At 38.2% G+C, this 16,800-nt stretch overlaps 1 long non-coding RNA gene across 2 annotated transcripts in view; it reads left to right on the forward strand.

The window, feature by feature from the left end:
* LOC129189319 (uncharacterized) overlaps positions 1 to 16,800 on the forward strand; it is a 93,116-nt gene that overhangs the window by 32,439 nt on the left and 43,877 nt on the right. The window contains exon 1 of one of the 2 annotated variants that reach the window (XR_008572783.1): positions 14,892 to 15,012. The exons of the other annotated variant lie outside the window; for it this stretch is intronic. This is a non-coding gene — a long non-coding RNA (uncharacterized LOC129189319). Of the gene's footprint in view, positions 1 to 14,891; positions 15,013 to 16,800 lie in introns of those variants that run through there. 2 annotated transcript variants of the gene reach the window in all.

Consider the following 16,800-nt stretch of genomic DNA (forward strand, 5'->3'; position numbering starts at 1 on the left):
TTCCCATGATAGTTTGACTTTATTTTGTGATTTAACGCTTTCCTCAACCTAATTTTCCATAGATTACAACTTGATTTTGTTTTGTTTGTTTCTCACAATATTCTGAATAAAAAAAAAAAAATAAAGAAAATTACTTTCATATTTAAATTCTATGGTACTAAAATGACATTATTTAAGTTTTAGAATACTATCACTATTAAAATGGCATTTTTTCCTGATAATATTACAAGTTTATTCGCACAAAACTGCAACTTTATACTTTTTTTTTTGTCATTATATTTGGACTTTATTCTTATTTTTTTTTCCATTTCCACTTTTTTTTAAATTTTACAACTAGTTCAACTTTTTTCTGTAAATTTTCTTCACATAATTATGCTTTTATTCCCATAATATTTTGACTTCATTCTCATAATAACTTTTTACCACAACCAAATTTTCCAAAATTAGAGTTTTTAGTTGTTTTAGTTTTTTTCTAATGATATTACGACTCGAAACCCCACCCACCAATTTTCTTTAATATGTCAAATTTATGCTACTAAATTACATTATTTTTCCTGGTAATGTTAGTGTTGTTCTTGTAAAATTATGACTTTTTTTTGTTAGATTACAAATGTTTTGTTGTGATATTTTGATTTTATTCTTGTAAATTTACTGCAGATTTTTCCTTTTTTTTTTTTCTTTAGTTTTCTTGTTGAATTATATCTTTAGAATGTGTGGCTGGCCAATAAAAACAGCCGCCAATTTGGCCACCCCTGACATAAACAGAATTCAAACGACCAGGATTAGCCGGACTAAAAGCAATATGAGTACGAGTTAATAACGTGTTCCGCTTTCTAGTGTTGCATGTTACATACGAGCCGTATGGCATCCTATTTTTTCACTTCTACATAAGGGATCGGCCTGTCTCTGCCACAGTTTACGCTGTTACCTGTCATCTCTTCAGCTTTGTGAGACTCTGTGTCAGCAATCACTGTCTGCAGTCACATGCCCATGAATAAATTCTACTGGTAGCGCTTTGAGACTCGTGGCTGTGCGGCAGCAGAGCTGTCATGAAACCCTCTGGAGTTGCATATTTGGAAACAATCATTGGCCAATAACTGTTACAGGTGGTCCTCGGGTTACGATGTTCCGTGGTTACGAACGCGCTCCCAAAATTTCATGAAAAACTTCATTTTGGGTTACAGCATGTGCCGGTGAAAAAATGCACAGTAAAGGAATGCAGTGTGTGCCTGCTCCTAACATCCCTTATTAGCTCACTTTTAGCGGCAGCGTGCCAAAGAAAAGGAAAGCCATCACCATGAAGTTGACAGTGGTGTTCGGAGTGCGGCCCGCGGTTGTTCTTTGAATGGCCAGCAGCACATTTTAAAAACCAGCAAAAATGGAAATTTAACATTTCTTTTCACAAGAATAAAGTCAAAATATTAAGATGAAAAAGTACATTCTAATGAGAAAAAAAGTCGCAATTTGATGTGAATAAACTGGCAACATTACGAGGAAAAATAACATGATTTTAGTAACATAAAGTTGAAATAGTCAAGAAAAAAGATATTTTTAAGTTGTCATATTATGAGAAATAAAACAAATTTAAATAGTTCATTTTTGGAAAATTAGGTGGGGAAAATTTTTTATAATATTTAAATAAATAAAATCACATTATTCACAAAAAGAAAATTTATCAGAAGTAAGTTGAAATTGTTGGAAAATGTAAAAAAAAAACACAAAAACAGGAGAATTGGAAAAAATGCTGTCATTTTACAAGAATAAAGTCAAACTATTACCAGAAAAAAAATTGCAGTTTTATGAGAATAACGTCATAATATGATGAGGAAAAATAATGCCATTTTAGTAGCATAGAGTTGAAATATTAGATATATTTTTTGCAAGGCGGAATTTTATGAGAAATACAACTGGAAAATTAGGCTCGGGAAAAAGTTATAATATGATGGGAATAAAGACATAATATTGCAAAAAGAAAATTTACGAAAATTATTGACGATTGTTGACAATTTGATTCCATTCAATAAAGGATTTAAATAAGGGACATCTTTGTTTTGTTTTGGAGGTTTAGGGACTCCCAGCGGAATGAATTGGAGGGGGAATATTGGAGAATGAATGTTTAACTCCAATTGCACTAAAGAAGAGGTCAACTTCACCTGAGGTTGTATTTTAGTTGCATAACATGTTTTGCTAAGTTCCTGAAGTGTGAAGTGTACCCCTTACATAAGCCTGGGGACCTGGCAAATGCTGAAATTTGCATCCATTCAATAACATCTGACACTTTTACATGTGACATGAAGCAGTAAATTGTATTTTCTCTATATTTCCTGTGGTTCAGGAGCAGTTAAAAAAATGAAAGAAAGCAAGATCTTTTCAAGGGCACGTCACACATTATATAAATATATAAAAACCCCTGGGATGTCTTCCCCCCCTTAATAGTATGTCTTTTACAGTATATGGAGCGAAGTTCATTCCGTTTCCTGCGCTTTTTAATTAATTGTGAGGACTATGATGCTTGCATACTTACGTGGATGCATCCTCTAAATAGGTAAGAGAGCAGAGGAGCATATGGTGTTGTCTGACATGAAGAAATTAGGCCGCCAATGCTGTCTGTTTATTGTCATCAACCTGGCCACCTGCTTTGCTTCTCCAAGCGCTAAACCGGCATAGTAGTCCCATCCCACTGCGTCCGCCCCCAGCCGAGCTTGTTCTACCTTTTATAGGACAAGGGTGAACAGGAAATTCAACTACTCGGGCACAGAGTTTGGTAAAAAAAAAAAAAAATCTCCCACACAGAAAACATGACACCTCTAATAATCTTCAATAGTCTTTATCTTTAATAATGGTTGCAACAGCCGAGTGGTTGCGACCAAAAGAGATGCTCATTTTCACTTCCATGGTGATGGCTGTCCTTTTATTTGGCGATGATATTCCCAGGCTGGCACACGCTGTATGCATCCGCCCAGCTGAGCGACAAATTTCAAGTCAATCCGACTTACGGGGTGAAGCTTTAGTCTTCAGAAAGAGCACCACCATGCGGCATATGCCTCAGGAAAATAACAGCACGAGCAACTCAGTAGGGGTGCATGTTGTGACAAATTTTCACCCTTTTCTGTGCAATGGTTTAGGAGCAGAAGATCTCCCAACAACAAATAGTGGCATACTTCTATCAAATTGGATCGAGGTAAAATATTTCTGCCCGTTCTAAATGATATATATTTGGAGGCGTTTTCATTATTCTTTAATTAGGCCATCATTGTGTGTCTCATCAAAATTCACTGGAGATATGACAGCTTCCCATCAGTGTAAATCCAAGCTTCCTCCATCTCAGAGACGGCACCCAGAGGATACGTTGGAATCCTACTCGTCATTGTGACGGTTTTTCACATCCACATTTTTGTAACTGTACTTCAGTTTCTAATAAAGTAAAGACTTTTTTCTGTTCAAAAGACAGTTAAAATGTTATTGGAGCTGATTTTATTATAAGAACCTTTACAGAGTGCCGTAAATAATTTGACGATGCCCGAAAGGACACGTTGTGGTCATCTCTGACCATGCGTTTCTAGTTTTTCAAAAATTGCGCCAGGCAGCTGCAGCGAAATAAATGACTGAACAAAATGACAAGCCCGAGTCTGAAAACAACCTCCTGAGTGGAGGTAAAAAGAGCCACAAAGGCCGAGGGGAGGTAATGTGGCCTCCAAACAAGCTTGAGTATGATGATACAGATGGTTCGATTGGCCCCTACCATATCCTCTTTCGTTGTGTCCTTGACGTTCTTATTCAGGTCGGGGTGCCAAAGCCCAGTGAGTCGTTTTACTTGTGCTGGCAGTCTGTCCTCTTGGGTTACTTTATTGGTACCCGAAGGTAAACTTGTTTTGCAGCCAGCGAGATCAGGGCATCCATTAACATGCTGGAAAAACACAGACATGCCGTGAAAAGACCTGCAATACCACAAGTACGAAAAACATCGGATGAGATTATATTATATTTCTACTTCAAGTTCCCCCAAACAAGGACAGACTGTAAACGAGCTAGAACTTAAAGCAGAGTGGCATGGCTCAGGTGGTGGAGTGGTCGTCTCCCAACCTGAAGGTTGCTGGTTCCATTGCTGATACTGCATCATCAGTAACTGTGGTGACAGTTCCAAAACGCTTAGAGTACTGTTAGACAGTATTATTATTATTATTATTATTATTATCATTACTACACTTTTTTATTCAGTCTAATAACTTTTTATAGAAAGCCTTCTTGACACACACACTCACGTAGCACAATCAGAGTTGTGCAACACTTAATAACTCATGAAAAATTACAAGGACATGAGGCAAACACATAACAGGTCCATTGTTCTCTCTTTGTCTCACACAAGCTTAACTTTCACGTTCACTTTCTAGAGGGGTGTGGCAACTGGGGATGCTCCGGTCAGGGTTTTATTCTGCCGATTCCAATCATCCATCCAGGGGTGCCGTGTAAAGGGGGGGAAGTTAGGTTGATTGCCAGGGGGCGCTCAACATGATTTTTTTTCATAGGCCCCAGAATTCCTGGTTGCACCCTGCTATCAGATATATGATATGATAAAGGGAACCATAAAATCACCTTTTTTAGACAAAAACATGTTTGACTTACTTTTTCAAGAAAACATGTATCGCCGGTGAAACTTACAGAGGATGAGACGACTTCTAGAAGGAGACTTTGGATGTGAGAGTACCTAGTTTGATGGTGATCTAGCTGGACTTCCAGGTATCATACAGTGAGAGAGCATTCGGCAAACCCGGTGTCTTCCACCGCTGAGAGAGGCTGCTCATTTTTCAGGTAATTTGCGTCAGAATTCTGCCTGCCAGGCACATACTGGCGAGTGTTGTCTGATGATCGCATCGTGAGCCTCTAAAACTCACCATACTCCGTCACGTGTTTGTTTTTCAAATGCCATAATAAATTAAAGCTTTTTAACGTGCTTCCCCGGCGAGATATTTTTCGTGGCATGTTTTGCAGGGTGCAAATGACTACTTCTCCGATATCAACGCGGTCCAAAGAACCAGGAAGAAAGGCTAAAGAAGAAAAATTGCCTTTACAGTATCCTGATAGAAAAGCGCTGTGCAAGTGAAAGCCCATTTACCATAAATAAAAGAATACATCATACAAATAAATACATACAGGTACTGGAGCTGTGACTACAGCTTGTTCAGTGTTGTTATGGCAGCTGGGGCAAAGCTACATCTGTACCATTTTTGTCTTGCATCTTGGGACTAAGAGCCTCCGGCCAGAAGGAAGAAGCTGACAATGATTGTGGCCGTGGTGAAAGACATCAGTTAAAATAAAGGAAGCTACCTGCTTCACCTGTTTATTGTACAGGGGGGGCCAGAAACGCCTGAGATGCACCAATTAGTTGACTAGACACTAACAATTTTTTCAGAGAATTCCTGTCTTAGAGTGACAGATGACCAAACCGCCAGACCACAGCGAAAGACAATGCAGACTTTTTAAAAAAGTATGGTAAAACATGGTCAACATTAAAATAAGACACGGCATCACGGTGTCATTTCCCTTTGCTCTTTCCTCAAGAGTCGGACTGACCGGCCACATTTTGTTTGCACTGTTATTATTTACTTGCGTCTCCCGCGCTGTGACGTGTCAGAGAAACATATGGCAGGGCGAAGGCTCACACCATCAGTCAGCAGGCAGTTACTTAGGTCACATTACAAGCTGCCGGCTTCTACTCAGAATAGACACATTTAAAGCGGACCTCAATGCCGAGAGAACAACCTCTAGGGACGGACAACACACGCTTCCAGGAGCACTTAATTTTTTTTCTGTGTCTGAATTAATTTTTCATCATTGCGCTGTACACTCAGCGAGGCTCCATGGTTTCACTCATCAGTGGTGGGGAGAACTGTCACATCCATTTGGCAACGACTCACAGGTTACACTGAGCTGCTTTGTTTGTGGCTTTGTTGCGATGATACAGATAGTTCGTTAGTTAGGCCGTCCTCCGTCCTGTCAGCTTAGATGGCGTCCTTGACTTTCACATGCCTGGGAAACACCATGACGCTTTAGTGTTGCCATCCCCTTCCCACGCATTCTTAACTCTTGGCTACCAGGACGGTTTGAGCACCTTGTCTTGACTATGCAGTAAACCTTCGTTTATTGCAGTTAATTGGTTCCACACCCAAAGTAAGTTTTATGTTTCTAAAAAAAAAAATCGTGACATGAAATAACTCACCTTTACACTCTTATTACACAATATAGTAGACATAATAAGAGAAAATAAGACATAATTTCGACTCACACATGTTAGCGTTGGGAGAATTCCCCGTTTTTTTACTTCCGGGACTTCATGCCGTGGCCAGTGTAACATTACTGACACCTAGTGACAAGTGTAAAATACTACATAGTGTATCAACATGTGTTTCAATGCGTTTTCTGAATGTTTATTTGTATTTTAAATCATTGATTTATTTTTATGCTCGATAATGCTTAATTTATGCCAAAAAATACATCAAATTAACTTCGACATGCATATATTTCCTTTTACTAACAATAGGCCGTAAGCAACCATGAATTAAAGATGATTTCTTCATGTATTTTGAAAAAATGAATCCGTGAAATTTGAATGTTGCGTATGTTGGATTTCTGTACAGTTACTTGTTAATTCGTTCCAAAATGTCAGACGAAAAGTGAAATGTACAAAAATTGAAGCAATTTTTCCCATAAGAAGTTTGCCAAAAATAATAACAACAAATAAAATTTATAGACAATAATTACAGTTTTACATGCAGAAAACAATGCAAAATAATTACAAAAGACAAACTAAATTGATACATGAACATTTAACATCCTTTTTACCTTTACTGAAGACTCTTTTTGGGGTATGCCGTCTTTGTGCTTTGAAATTAGTTATTTTTGAATTCATTAGTGTTTCTCACCGTCTCAATCAGCAAGGCGCCGGGCGCTTTGTGTCTGCAAAATGTCGCAGTACAGGGTAAACAATCAAGTTTTACGACAACCAAGACTGTAGGAAAACTGGCGTAAAATTTTGGTGAAAATGTCAAAAAACGAATCTACAAAAACTGGTGCATTTGAAAACCGACGTTTGACTGTAGTACAATGCAGTCGTCCCTCGCAATATTGCGGTTCTATTATCGCTCCCTATACAGCATTTTTTCAGAAATGAATTCACGAATAAATGATCACAGTTTTTTGGTAGACTTTGGTCTATTATTAGTCAAAACGTATTGAAATACAAGTGATATGTAGTATTCTGGTCACTAGGCAGCAGCAATGACAAAAAACATCGAGACATTACCTTGCATTACATCACCTTAACACTGCATGAAGACATGAAGTCAGCCATGGCCTGTCCTACATGATACAGTGAAAAAAATGTCTCTTCCCATTTCGTATAAACAATGGACGACTGTACCTGGTTTTGCAAACCTAAGTGGTTTAAATTTGATAGGTTTCCTAAAATCTCTAATAAGAATCACCAAGGGACTGAGACAGAATGCCGGTTGCCATTGGCTAGTAAAACCTAAACGGTCTCTTTAGCTCTGGCCCCGACCAACCTTCAACAAGTCCTCCAGGCCTTTGCTTGAACCCTAAACACACTCCAGTCTGGCCCGATTTTGGGTTTTGCACAGGAAGGTTTTTACTCACTGCGGCCCCACAGAGCCCGAGGACGGATTAAAGATTGATGAGTGCTCTCAGAATCAGTTTATTGCTCCAGAGATCTCCGCATGTGTTATTAGTGGGAGGATTGTGTTGCTGTTTTCCCCCTTAGAAGTCCATAAGGCGGGTATCGCAGCAACGTGTTTGCCAATCAGGGTTCGATTCGGGTTCTGTTTGCACACCGCAGAGTCTTTGGGTTGTCACAGCATTGATGAGAAATTGGATGAAACCATTCTGGGGAAAACACTCTTTCAAAGTCAAGCAATTGACTTCAAGTGCAGTGAATCAAATGCAGCGAGTCATTGGTCAGTTTTGTAGAAAGTCACTCCGTTGCTTGTACATCAGATCAGCTTCAGTGGAGAACCATCATGCATCATGCCACTGGAACTGCATGTTTGGATTAAATGAGTATATATGAATGAATGAATGAATATAGACCATGTTGTGCCATACATGTTATTATGAACACTAAACCATGCAGGTAGATTTTAACTGCTTTACCTCCTGAAGTCATAAATGAAGATTCATCAATGCTTGATGGCTTTACCGCACAATAATATCAAACCGCTTTTGGAGATACAGTAGAACTATGTTCAGCAACAAAGCACAAGTGGCGTAAAGGTTGGGTAAAGGTGCTAACGACACTGAACTTTATTACCTGCAAAATGAATGATCTGAGAGACCGAAATAAAACCGCTGGACCATCTGCAACAATTCTTCCCTGCAGGAAACACCGATTCCCTGTCCAGTTTGTATCTGTCTGTCAACTAGCAGGGGTATGAGTCACATTGTTCTAACTATTGGATTCCCCTTGGTATTAGGAGGGCATTGAGTGATTGGGTTGGAAATCTGGGTTAAAATGTTTGTTTTCAGGTGATATTGATAGTTATTGATCTACCTTTTAGTTTTGTAACTTGAGTCCACTTCCAAGGAATGTTGTGCTCGGTTGTTTAAGAGCCAGAGAGTGAGGATGTGTTGGTACGATCACGATGGAATGTTACTGATATTGATCATAAATAGACTGTGATTCTTTATTATTTCACTCGTTTCTCAATAGAATGAGAAAGTGTCTAAATCAGGGGTGTCCAAAGGGCCATTTTGCGGCAACAATGGAAAAATCAGCAGTCATTTTACAAGAATAAAGTCAAAATATTAGGAAAAAAAGATCTGATCTAATGAGAAAAAAAGTCCTAATTTTATGAGAATTACCTCGTAATATTATGAGGAAAAATAACATCATTTTAGTAGCATAAAGCATAAAGTTTAAAATACATTATTTTTTAAAAGTTGTAATATTATGAGAAACAAAACAAAATGAATTTGTAATTTTTGGAAAATTAGGTTGAGAAAAAGCTATAATGTTATGGTAATAAAGTCATAATATTACTAGAAGGAAATTTATCAGAAGGAAATTGAAATGCTTGGAAAATAAAAAAAGAAAACAGCAGAAATGAAAAAAAGCAGCTGTAATTAAAAGAATAAAGTGAAAATGTTACAAGAAAAGCAGTTTCAAGCCCATGAGAATAACATAATATGAGGGTAAATGTTATTTTAGTAGCATAGAGTTGAAATATTAAAGAAAAATGTTGTTTTAAGTCATAAACAAAACGAAAAAAATAAAGTTGATATTTTTGCAAAATTTGTTTGAGAAAAAGTTATGTTATGGTAATAAAGGCATAATATTACGAGAAGAAAATACATCAGAAGAAAGTTGAAATAGTTGGAAAAGAAAAAAAAATGCAGAAATGGGAAAAAAAACAACTGTAGCTTTACAAGAATAGTGAAAATATTACAAGAAAAAGTTTTTTTTACGAGAACAACATAATATGATGAGGAAAATGTCATTTTAGTAGCATAGAGGTGAAATATTAAAGAAAAAATATGTTGTTGTTTTTAAGTTGTAATATTATGAGAAACCAAAAAAATAAAGTTGTAATTTTTTTTTAATTATGTTGAGAAAAATAATATATATATTATTATAGTACAATAATATTATGGGAATAAAATTGTAATAGTATGAGAACAAAATGTATGAAGATTTTTTATGAAGAAAGTTTAAATATTTAGAAAATTAAACAGCCAAAATGAGAAAAAGACTAAAAATGGAAGTTCATACTAATAATACGCTTTTCCACCCGTATCACAAAGCTGAGATATAAACATGAACTTCTCAGTGTTGCTTTCCAAAATATGGAAGAGTCTGTTCCATCCTTTCATTATTCTGGTTTAAATTAGGCATACATGAGAGAAAAATAGTTAAATCATTTGTCCATGTTGCTTTCCTTTGCGGAGCGTGCATTGCTAATATTTGGTGCGTACTTGAAATGAACCGGTTCCTAATGATGATGCATATAAATTGCCCAGGCCTACCATTTAATGTTTGTGTTTAATGAATAGTAGAAGTGGAAGAAAGATTTATTTTTTGGGGTTTCTACTCCTACTCCTTTTTGCCTTCTCACTTTTTGATGTTCCTGCCGTATAATCCAAGTTACTGGGGAAAACTGGAGCTCTGGGAAGTTGTAGTGGATGCCGCTACTGGTGCAGGCCTGGTTTCCATGGAATGGCAGAGCTTCTTCGCCAGTGATTGGCTGAGATAGCTATGGAATTAACCAATGGAATTGTTTTGACTGGTGTGTGGAGTCTTCACACACCAATCGGGTGATGACGCACCCCCCTGTTACACAGTTGTAGAATTTGTTCCCCCTGGTTTTATTCTCAGCTGCTGGGCTCTGCTGGATTGCAATTTTTACAGATTATGACCTGCAGTAGTAGACCACAATGCCACGGGGCCTCTGTGGTATTCTTCTTTAACGGCAGATTAATCCAGGAGCCCAGAGGAGCCTGAAGCTGGATTTTGCTGTGGAGTAAAGTGCGCGGCACTCGTGATCTGCTCCCTGCAACAGACAGTGGAGGTTCGCTCTGTGCGGGGAGCGAGGCCTCGATGACAATCAGCCATTCTTCCCAAGGCTCGATGAAAGCTTTGGCCTTTCACAGAGAAATTTGATAGGGTTAGGATTACATCCCAGAGAATGAAGAGCCAAACCAAAGTGTGTCCAAGTTGTTTAATTGGGACGGGAGAGCGTCTGTATTTGCACAATTCCATGAAACAGTATCATAGGCGGTGCCGGGAGTTACAAATGCCCCCATTACTGTCTTCCAATAACCTAATCAATTACTATTTCAAACGCCTGCACCGTTCCCGTGTCCTGTCCTGGACGTCCCGGTGTTTTATCCATACAGTACGTACGAAGTTCATCCGCTGATGCTTGCCAAGTTGAAGTCTCGTAAAACCGGGGACGTCACGTGACGCACAACGGTGGTTCAATTTCCCGAGTTCTAGCGACTTTGGAGAGCAAATTGTTCCTGCAAAAATTGTTTACGTTCCAAAACATAACAAGTACTTGACCTCAGGTTCCTGCGTCGTTGTGTTTTTGGAAGCGTTTTTATGAGCATTTGGAGTTTGTGTCTTTTTACTATCCACCAATTTACTATCCATACAGAGGAGGCCTATTTTAAATGTCTCGGAAAATTGGAAGGCGTCTTTGAGTCAACTTTGAGTATCATGTGATTGAAATTGTTTGATGTTGATTGTTTTTATAATTTATCACTTATTATTATTTGACTTATTTACAAGATGTTTATTTGAAGTTAAGGGTATTTATGTTAATTCCGATTAGTTTGTGTCCATTTGTAATTTAAGTCAATGGATGGTAAGTTATCTTACAACTTTAAGACGGTTTAACGGTATAAACAATGTTATATATTGCTTCGAGAGGGGTGCCATATCAAATCTCGCCTAGGGTGCCACATTGGGTGGGGCCACTTCTGGGTGTTTACTTTTGAAAATGTTCCCAGCACTGCCTATAAGTGGTGGAATTCCAATCATGCGTACGTACGTACGTACGTACGTATGAACATTGCTGATGGAGGGGGGTGCCACATAAAATCTTGCAGAGGGTGCCACATTGGGTAGGGCCAGTTGTAGGTGTTTACTTTTGAAAGTAATTTTCCAACACTGCTTTTAAGTGATGCAATTACATTCGTCAGTACGTATGTATGAACATGGCTGATGGAGGGGGGTGCCGCACAAAATCTCGCCCAGGGTGCCACAATTGGTAGGATCTGTTCTGGGTGTTTACTTTTCAAAGTCATTTTCCCAACACTGCTTATAAGTGACGTATTTGGCCAGACAGTGCCTTGTTTTCAGCGACCAAAGCAATCCATCAACTTCTTTCTTGTTGCGTTGAGTTCTCTCAACACTTTGCTAGATGATCGGCCCATATCACGCCAGCTGCTCGTCAGTCTTCCCAAAACATCTGCACATTTTTCAGCGAGGTCGTGTTGACGTTAGTGTACACATGTCCACCCACCCCAACCCAACCCCCCAGCCCCCGCCCTAAAACCTCAGCTTCCTGTTAATTGAGCTTTACTGTACGCATCCTTCCACTGGCAGAGTGCAGCACCAGGACGTTCCTCCCATGCAAAGGCCTGACCTTTCTTTTGTGGTGCAATCAGATGGCGCTGCCTTGGTCCTTGGCTCTGAATAATTAATTCCTCCCCTCAGTCAGAATGTTTGCTAAACAGTGGGGTCCTCGGCAGTTCACTTTTTTCTGCACGACTGCCACCGCACCCTGGGGGAGAGACGAATGTACGCCTTCGCCAGACTTGAGATATGCCTTTCAGAGACGAGAGATATCGGAAGGCTCCTCTTTGCTTTTCGCTTTGTAGCGGCAGGACACAAAGGGAGGCAGCGAGCAAACTTTATCGTTCTTTGAATGTTGCCTATGACAGCAAGATTGATGTGTTGTAGTTCATAACGGGCCTCATTTGCACACAAAGCTCTTTATCATAAAAGTGGACGCTTATACATTAAAAATCAGTGTAACTTGGGGCCGCTTAGACCCAATAATGAAGGTTAATATAACAACAGGGTCCTGATGTGATGTTCAGTCCTCCCACGCAGAACTATTTGTTACCCTCACCACCAATCCCCAGTGAGAGGGGCCCTGGTGTACCGCCCCCCCTACCACATTTGCCTCGTAACAGCGTCGTCTCCACCCCTCACGAGAGACGCTCTTGCTACCCGTAGAAGAAGAATGCGTGTCAGGCGATGCTCCCGACCCGTCGTGCACTGGCAGCGTGTACGACGACCACGCTGGCTGAGAGGCTGCAGGTGAAATTCACGGCACGGAAATGAAGAACACATCATCTTGTTCAATGATTTCTTATTTAACGCTCAGAAGTGATAAGAGAGTGACAAAGTATGCCATAGCCCGATCTTATTTTGGTTGGTGGGAACAGATTACATCAGTCAGTTACTTTTTAACTTTAGAATATTTTACACTTACTTTAGGCCAGGATGGACGTCCTCATCAGAGACAAAAATCTATTAAAAATGAAAATAACCACGATAAATAATATATTTCTCAAACATTTATTGAGCAAAATGAAAGTACATTGTTTCAGTCTTACAAATAATTCAACCTGACCACAAATATATGAATATAAATACTCGTACACGTATACGTACAGTATATGCTATGTTGCTACATTGGAGAATCTGTTGTTTTTGGTGATACATAATAACCTTTCAAGGTCATATCCACTTAAAAGCCAGCTTAGTGTAGGCGGGGATGGACGCCACCACAAGAAAAGATGAAAATGTATTCAAAAAATCAAAATCAAATCAAATTAGATTTCTTTATTTCTCAGAAACATATTTTTATTAAGTTAACTTTTTGCAAAAGTATTCAATTATATTGTTTGCAAATAAAATGTAATATAGCCAAAAATAAATTAATATCAATACTAAAAAAAAAAACACCTAAGTTGGAGAATTTTTAATTTTAATCAGAATTTTTTACTTTTTGCTAAATTAAAGTATGTATTTATCCATACAAATAAAACAACAAATATATTAATAGCCTAGAAATACTCCAAAAAACAACTTATTTAGTTCATGACTTATTTAGTTTGTTGACATTCCACCTAAAAGCCACACAGTGGAGGCCAGAATGGACGTCATCACACAAAAAAATGTATATATTAAATATGAAAATAAAATGTATCCATTTATTTCTCATAAACATATTTTTTTAGAAAGTAACTTTATGCAAAATGTATGTATATTTGTGTTAATCCATACAAATACAAATACAACTAAGTCCAAATATATGAGTAGCCTGTAAATGCTCACAAAAAAAGGTAATTTCATTTAGTATTTGCTAAGTTACTTTTTAAAAAAGACAAATCTCTACTAAAAATGTAAATAAAATGTATTAAAAATGTGAAACATATATTTTTTTAAAGTAACTTTATGCGAAATAAATGGAAATGTAACTTCAACGACAAAAGTACATGATTATACTCCAGCAAACATAAGTTGAACAACTGAGAACTAAAGTCATGGATTCTATTTATTTATTTCTCAGAAACACATTTTTGTATTTTTTGCCAAATGAAAGTATATTGTTTTCAATCCATACAAATAAACATGTACATTTAACCACAAATAGATGAATATGAATATTAAAAAATAAATACCTAACCATCATGCTAACCCTAACCTTTTTTTTTATTAGTAATTTTTTGCAAAATTAAATATTTTTTGCTGTAATTTTGTAATGTAATTTTATCCACATTTAAAGGAATGGAAATACTCCAAATTGGATGAAGAAATGAAGAAATGAAGCTGAAGCGTTGCCCCCTGCTGTAAATGTATCTTTACAAGTGGAGCACATCAGTGTAGAAGAAGAATCCCAGTCCAGCCGTGTTGGCTGGAAGCACATGGAAATAAGAGCCACACCCGGCGTGCTTTAATGAAGACGCATGATCCCATAGAAAGTGTTATCACTGGCGGGAAGCAGGGGATTGCATTTTCTCCTCCGTCTCTCTCTTTAGCGAGGAGAAGGAGAAGCTGGTCCTGATCTCATCATCTCGGCATGAAGGGGGAGCTGTGGCTCCTCCACTCTGACCGAGCCTTGGTCTCTTCCAGCTTCACCCCTCCCGCATTTTCTCAGCCCTGTTCTGGCTGCCGCGCTGTGCCACATTGATTAAATGTATCTGCTGAGGGCTACAATAATCAATGCAAATTCCCCGGCAGTGCAGCCAACAAATAAGACATGTCTGAATCATCAAGCGGACGTCGCTATAAAGACCACTCTGTCTCCTTTGTCCTGTTTCTCGCTCTCTTTCTTAGCTCTCTCCTAAAGCTATTGGCCACTTCACCTCCTTTTTTTAATACTCCGTTCACCTTTTTGCTGTCCACAAACTCACTTTAGCTCGACTTAGTGGAAGGATCTTAGCACCAATACTCAGTTCTGGAATGAAACCTTAGCCATGCGAATAAAGGTAGGTGGAAATATCATTCTTTGGCTTTCGTCCTCATATTTGCTTTTCCCCCCCCAGCGCTGTTTATTTAAAAACATGTTAACCGGACGAGTAAGTCCACGTGTTGAGCAGGACGGAAGTCTCACCTCACACCTAACCTAACATTTAGTTTTGCTCCAGCTTGAACTCGGTCAAACGTGGCACGGCTAACGATGGCGGCGTGGAACCCGCGTATGGAAATCCACGACATGTGTGAGAGAAATAAAGACCGGGAAGGGGAGGGGGGGGGCCCTCCTATTTGGAAATTCCTGTGTGATGAAAGGGAAAGAATATCCCCCCCCAAAAATGATTAATGTGGTGTTCAGGTACACAGAAGATTGAGTGATCCTGTCGTCACAACATATGGTAGCAATTTATTCCGGCAAGCACCAGGCTAACTCTGCCGAGCAGCTCTCTCTCGGCAGCCTCCGTCGTGAAAACACAAAAAATACAAATAAAAGACCAAATTGTTATCCATGCTGTCGTATTTTCTTTTCAAAAAGTCGTCATTTTAGGGAGGTGCTTGCATAGTTGCTTGGGACACACGGCACTGCCCCAATGTATTCCCGTTATGGTCGCTATTCCTGTTATTGATTTGCTCTTCTCATGCGGGGGTGTCCACAGTTTATCCAGCGAGGGCCACTTAGTGAAAAAGCCCATGATCAACTTTGCTCTTTTTTGTCCCATTTTTGCTGTTTTTTAAACAAATATTTCAACTGTCTCCTGAAATAATCTTCTGACATTTTCTTCTCGTAATACGCTGATTTTCTTCACGTAATGTTTTCGCTTTATTCCCATAATATCACCACTTTTTCCCCAACCTCATTTTCCCCAAATGACAACTTTATTTGTTTTTTTTAAATGTTTTTCATAATGTTATGACTTTTAAAAAATAATGTATATGTTTTTTCAATATTTCAACTCCGTGCTGCTAAGATGACATTCTTTTTCTGTGTAATATTGCAACTTTATTCTCGTAAAATTGTGACTTTTTTCTCGTTAAAAGGCAACTTTTTCCGCTTAATATTTTGACTTTATTTTTTGTGAAATTGCAGCGGTTGTTTTTTTTTTCCATTTCTGTTGCTGTTTTTAAAAATGTTTTCCATTCATTTAAACTTTCTTCTTGTAAACTGACTTCTTGTAACATTTAGACTTTATTCCCATAATATTGCACATTTCCCCCCACAGTAATAAAACTAAATTACAACTTTATTTGTTTTGTTTGTCAAAATATTACGACTTTTTCTTTAATATATCAACTAAATGCTACTAAAATGACATTATTTTTCCTCATAATATTACGAGTTTGTTCTCATAAAATTGCGACCTTTCTTCTCTTTAGAATACGACTTTTTCCTTTTGATATTTTGACTTTATTCTTGTAAAATTACAACAGTTTTTTTTTACATTTCTGCTGATATTTCAACTTTCGTCTTGTCAGTTTTCTTCTGGTAATTATGCCTTTATTCCCATAAGATTTTTTGAGACATAACTTTGATTTGTTGTTTTGTTGACTTCTTTAATATTTTTTTCTCTTTTTTTCTCTTCAGCTTTTTTTCTTGTAATATTGCGACTTGTAACATTACCACTGATTTTTCCTTTTTTCCCCCTGTTTTCTTGTTAAATGATATTTTTAGAATGTGCCGGCGGGCCGCAAATGGCCCCCCAAGGCCGAACTTTGGACACCCCTGTTTTAATGCATGCAAAATGACATTATCCACCGTGATGCTTGCAGCACTGAGAATAACGGCACCCAAATGCATCATCTAG

This window comes from Dunckerocampus dactyliophorus, chromosome 10 (assembly GCF_027744805.1).
Source record: "Dunckerocampus dactyliophorus isolate RoL2022-P2 chromosome 10, RoL_Ddac_1.1, whole genome shotgun sequence".
In the NCBI taxonomy this organism is placed as follows: domain Eukaryota; kingdom Metazoa; phylum Chordata; class Actinopteri; order Syngnathiformes; family Syngnathidae; genus Dunckerocampus; species Dunckerocampus dactyliophorus.